We start from the raw sequence: 5,982 nt of genomic DNA, 5'->3' as shown, positions 1-5,982 counted from the left end.
GTTAATAAGGCCTTGTTGAATGAAAGAATTAAATCATTAAAAATTGCAAGATTAATTAAGAGTGTGGTTTTATGATTGGCCCATTGTGGTATGACTCTTAGTGTAATACAGTATTTAACATTGTGCCTTGAACATAGCACGTGCTCCATAAATGGTTGTGAACTGAATGAATGAAGGATGGCAGGTGAAAAATCTCTTAATTAGATCCAGAGGGTCCTCTGTATTTGTACAATCCAAATAAGAAAGGCGTTCTCAGACCCTGAAAAAAACCATGCCGACTTCTTTGTTTTACAAAAGGCTCATCTGAATGATAATGAGTGTGGAAAATGGATTAGCTCCTGGGTGGACAGGTTTTTTTTGTTTGTTTGTTTGTTATTTGTTTTTGTTTTTTGTCTGGATAAAAATGCAAAAACGCTTGAGTGCTCCATTGCTTAGGAAGATCCTTCCTCCATGATTTTAATTTTAGTTCTTATTTAATTAAAATTTAGTCATTGTGGTACATGAATTAAAATCGTGGTAATAATGGTTACTATTATTGTAGAATTTTGTCATTCAATCTGCAAGCCAGAGAATTCTGAAGAAATTGATTACCATCTGTTCTTAGACTTTAGTGACATGGCACTATTATCTCTAAAAGTATTCTACTATTGTGTGGCCACAGTACACTAAAATCCAATTTTTTGAGATGATTAGTAACGTTGCCTACATTATATGTATTATTACATGCTGTACTTCAGATAAAGTGTGAATTATTTTTAAATAAATGATAAAGAAGACCTAATTTATTAGTTCTGGCTCAGAAACCAAGTGTTTTAAGTGCATTAAGACAAGTTTAGGGCTGGGGAGATAGCTCAGCTGGTAGAGTGCTTGCCTCGCGAGCACAAGGCCCAGAGTTCGATCCCCAGTACCGCAAAAAAAAAAAAAATAAAAAGACAAGTTTAATTCAAATTTCATGAATTAAAGAGTATAATCCCTCCTTTATATAGAACAGGTAGGGGTTGAAACTCTTAGACTAAGAGAACATTATAGGGCTGGGGTTAAAGCTCAGTGGTACTGTACTTGCCTAGCATGGGCCCTGGGTTTGATCCCTGCCCCCCAGAAAAGGCACATTATGAAACTAGAATAGGCACATAAGGCACTCACCACCACACCTGACTTTTTGTGAGAATTAGAAAAAGTATATTCAAAGTTGATAAAATAGTGCCTGGCGCATAGTAAAAGTTTGAAATTAATAATACAGGCTCTTGGATTCTCAGAAAGTGAAGTTGAACTTTGTGCTTTGGGAGATAATCTATCAGTGCCTGTTTCTATAAAGCAGGAAAGAATATCACTTAACACAAATGACTATTTTGAAGCTTAAATAAGATGATCCATAGAAATACTAAGAAGAATGTAACTACAGTCAGGCATGTACCACCATGACTGACATGAGTGACTTGGGAGGTTGAGGCAGGAGGATCACAAGTTCAAGGCCAGCCTCAGCAACTTGGTGAGACCCTGTCTCAAAAAATAAAAGGGCTGGGGATATGACTCAGAGGTTAATTGAACCCTAGATTCAATTCCCAATACCAAATAAATAAATAAAAAGAGTTGAGGCACTTAAGTGTTCCTGGATTCAAACCTCAGTACCTAATAATAATAATAATAATAATAATAATAATGATGTACTGATAGATAATGTAATCATATATCATCATTAAAAATAAAAAACATTTATAAAAGGAACTGTTGCTTCCTGTTTTTCTTTTAAAGTTTGTGCTTATTGCTTATTGGACTTTCTTTTTTGTTGTAATTCCAATTTTATAAATTTCAAGGCCTATCTTTGAGAAAATATAAATTTTTAAAACAACCACAGTTAAAAAAAAAAAAACTTTTCAGATAGGTAAGGAGTAAATGTTCCTTTCCTCACTCTTCAGCAGATACAAAGAGAATGGAAAACCCCGTTTAGTTTTGTATATATATTCAAAGAACATGGTTTAATAAATTGCTAAATATTAACAAGAAAAAAAAGAAATTCCACTATTCATGGTAGTGGCTGTTGTCATCATTATTATTATTTGTCCACCATATTTTCATCCTCTATACCAAAACAGAGCTACAGTTATCAGCCTCAGGTTTGTTATCCACTTGAACTAAGGTAAGTTTCTGTATGAATGCAATTTCTCTCTATTATGGTTTGGATATCAGGAGTCCCCCCAGAATCTCTTATGTTAATACAGGAATATTCCTAGGTGAAATGATTAGATTGTGAGAGCTGTAACCTAATAGTTCATCCTAGTTCGAGTGAATTAACTAGGTGGTAACTATAGGCAGATGGGGAGTGACTGGAGGAGGTGGGTCATTGGAGGCATGCTCAGAGGGTTCATCTTTCCTATGACCCCCTTCTCTCTCTCTCTCTCTCTCTCTCTCTCTCTCTCTCTCTCTCTCTCTCTAACTCTATCTCTATCTCTATCTCTATCTCTCTCTCTGCCTCTCTTTCCTGGTCACCATGAATGGAGCAGTGCTACTCTACCACATGTTTCTACCATGTGTTCTACTTCACCTTGGGCCCAAAGCAATGGAGCTGACCCACAATACACTCTGAAACCATGAACCAAAATAAGCTTTTCCTTTTCTATATTTTCTATGACTCAATCTTTATAATAAGTCCATTCAACATCAAGAATTTCCCATGCTGATTATGAAAACATGGTTTTCCAAAAGCATCTGATTCTGAGTATCATAGAGACACAAAATTATTTACCATCAGGGCTGTAGCACCATATAATTCCAGAAGGTTCCATTTGCTTAGTTATCTATTGCTACATAACAAATTGCCACATATTTAAAAGTTTAAAACAACACCTGTTTGTTATCTCACAGTTCTGTAGGTCAGAAATCTGGAATGGTATGGCTGGGACCTCAGCTCAGGGTCCCACAAGGTTAAAATCAACATGCCAGCTAGCCTTGTTCTCATTTAGAACTTGGTGTTCTCTTTCAGTCTCATGAAGGTGCTTGTGGAACTGAGATGACCATTTCATTACTGGCTGTTAGCAGGCGTTGATCTCAGCATCTGTGGTCCTTGTCTCAAGCCACTTCACTTCAAAGACAACAGCAGCATGCTAAATCCTCCTCATGATTCAACTTTCTGACTTCTCCTGCTTCTAGCCATAGAAAACTTTTGCTTTCAAAAGGATCAACTGTTCGTCATGCCCACCAGATAATATCCAGAACTTAAGGTCAACTGACTTGGGACTTTAATCACATCTTAAAAATTCCTTTAGAGCAATGCCTGTATTACTGTGTGAATAACCAAAAGGTGAGAATTTTGGAGTCATCTTTAGAATTTTGCCTACAGTGCAAAGTGAATGCAGTTCTCCTGATTCTGGAACACTAGGTTTCATGCATGTCTTAAGGTTTTTAGTCACAAGAAACACAAGTAAGGAGAGTTAATTAAGATACATGTGAAATAATAAGGGAAGTGGTCACATATGAAAATTCAAGATCAGGAGCACACATGGGACCCCATGGTAGGAGTAGTGAATCTTAGCCATGGTGATTTGCCATTAACAAACCTTACCCACTCTCCCTGATTTTCTTCGTTCTGTCTTCTGTTTTACATTTCTAGAGTTACTTAAAATGTAGAATGTCACTAGAGAAACATGACTCCCACCTTAGCAACCAAAACATGCTAGAAAATCAACCAACTTTCTTGAGCCCATTGGAGAGCTGAGATTACAAGGCAACCAAATAAACTAAATTCACAGAATCACAAGCCCCTTCAAAGAGAGATAGGACATACAAACTCTCACTATCTGCAGAGCAGAGAAGAGAGGATCAGATAAAGACCAGTGAGAAGAAGTTAGCTAAAAGATTGAATTCTTAAAGACCCAAGTGTAGGCTAAAGTTGCAGTTTGGAATAACTGAGAGTCCAAGATACAGAGGAATTTTGCCCTAATTCTCAATCTCTTTTCCACTGGCCTTCCATGGGAGCTCATGGAAAGGAAAAAAAAGAAAAACAAAAACAAAAACTAGGGGTAGAATAGGCAGGTGGTCACAGGTACAGGCACAGAGGAAATTGACAGTTGTCACTGTGGAAGAGAAAATGAAACTCCACTCTCCTATCTGGATTCTCCTCTCATAGAAAGCAAAAGACCAAACCAACTAGTGGGAAGTCAAATTCTCTAGGTGCTCATCACCTTTTAATTTGTTTTAGAAATGTGTTGTTAATTTAAAAGTATTTTATGATTTTCCATAAGTATTTTCAGAAACATTTTTTCTGTTGTTGATTTCGACTATAATTTTGTTGTAGTGAAAGAAAATGCTTTGAATTCTTTCAGTTTTTTTAATTTATTGAGACTTGTTTTAGAAACCAAAATATGACCAATTTTGGTAAATGGATCAAGAATTCTTGAAAAGAATGTGTATTCAGCTTTTATTGGTTGGAATATTCTGCAAATGTTCAGAAAAATTGATTGGTAGTATTTTTCAACTCTTTTATATCATTGCTGATTTTATGTTTACTTTTTCTATTAATTATTAGAATAAAGGTATAGAAATTTCCAACTTTAGTTGAGGATGTGTCTACTCCTGTCAATTCTATCAGTTATTGCTGCCTACCACCCAAAGACTGAAAACTGTATACTTTAGATAGATAACTTTCTATCTTATAGTCAGAGGGTAAGTCTGTTCCTGTTTTAGTTAGATTTTCATTACTAACCAAAAGACCTGACAAAAACAATCTAGAGGAGGAAAAGTTTATTTTGGCTTACGGTTTCAGAGGTTCAGTTCGTAGTTGGCTGCCCCTTCCATGGTGGTGGTGGAAGAGCACAGCAGAGGAGAGCCACTCAGGACATGGAAACTGTCCTGCTTTCTCCAGCCACACTCTCCCTGCCTGCAGTTACTACCCAGATAATCCACCAGTGAATTAATCCCATGGTTAGGTTAAGGTTCTCATAATTTAATCATTTCACTACTGAACCTTCTAGCATTGTCACACATATGAGCTTTTGGGGGATACCTCATATTCAAACCATAACAGGTCCCTATTATTCCATCGAAGCCAGGAGCAGAATGTCTATGCTTTGGCTTTTAAAAGCTTCTTCCTGAAAATGAGACAAGTCCATTTCACACACAATTTTGATCAAAGCAAACCATGTGGCCAAAATAATTTTAAAGGGAAGGGAGGTAAACTCTACTGTTTCCCTAAAAGAAGAGAAAAACTGAGGTGTTTGTGAAAAGAACTAACTTCCTCTAGTGTAAGCTTTACTACAGGAGAAAACACCTTCCAGCTCAGCTCTCTGAAATCCAGCCCCATGCACTATCCAGCTATTATTATAGTATTTCTTTTGGAAATCACACTAGCGTTTATCACAGTGATTACAGCTAAAACTTAAAAGCATTTCAAGCCAGGGTGTAAAATCTCCCCATATTAGTACCTGTCTGTGTGGCATATGTACCTGTCTATGTCACCTGCAGTGATTCCCTTAAGTTCAGTTTCTTCGTGGGAAATGGAAATAAGACTTCCCACTTACCCAGTTTTTCCAAGGACAAAATAAGTACCATGGTTAAAGGCCTTAGACTAATGACTTATATAAGGAAAATGCATAATAAATAGCAGTTTGCTGTTGCTGTTTTTTTGGTATTGTGATTATTGACTATGAGCTGTGAACTGCTGAGCAGACAGCATATCATCCATAACTATAGTGGTGGCAGGTTCTCAGCTGCTTCTCCTGCACTTGACAGGACTTCCACTAAGGTCAAGGTGTTTGGAACATGGTAAGACCCTAAGAGCTCATAGTTTATAATTAGAAAAAGTTGTTTATCTGGGAATGTGAAGTCTAAATCAAATATGCCTGTGTGCCCATGTGCACCTGATCCCCACAATTATTTGAAGTTCTCATATATTTCTACAAAGGTGGAAAAGGAAAGGATGATCCACAATTCTTTTAGGCACTAAGCTAGTTCCTAGTTAGTGGTAAAAATTGGCAAGGTCCTTCCAGC

This window comes from Sciurus carolinensis, chromosome 10, assembly GCF_902686445.1.
Source record: "Sciurus carolinensis chromosome 10, mSciCar1.2, whole genome shotgun sequence".
Lineage (NCBI taxonomy): Eukaryota > Metazoa > Chordata > Mammalia > Rodentia > Sciuridae > Sciurus > Sciurus carolinensis.
The sequence above is the reverse complement of the archived record's forward strand: the minus strand, read 5'-3'. Positions refer to the sequence as shown.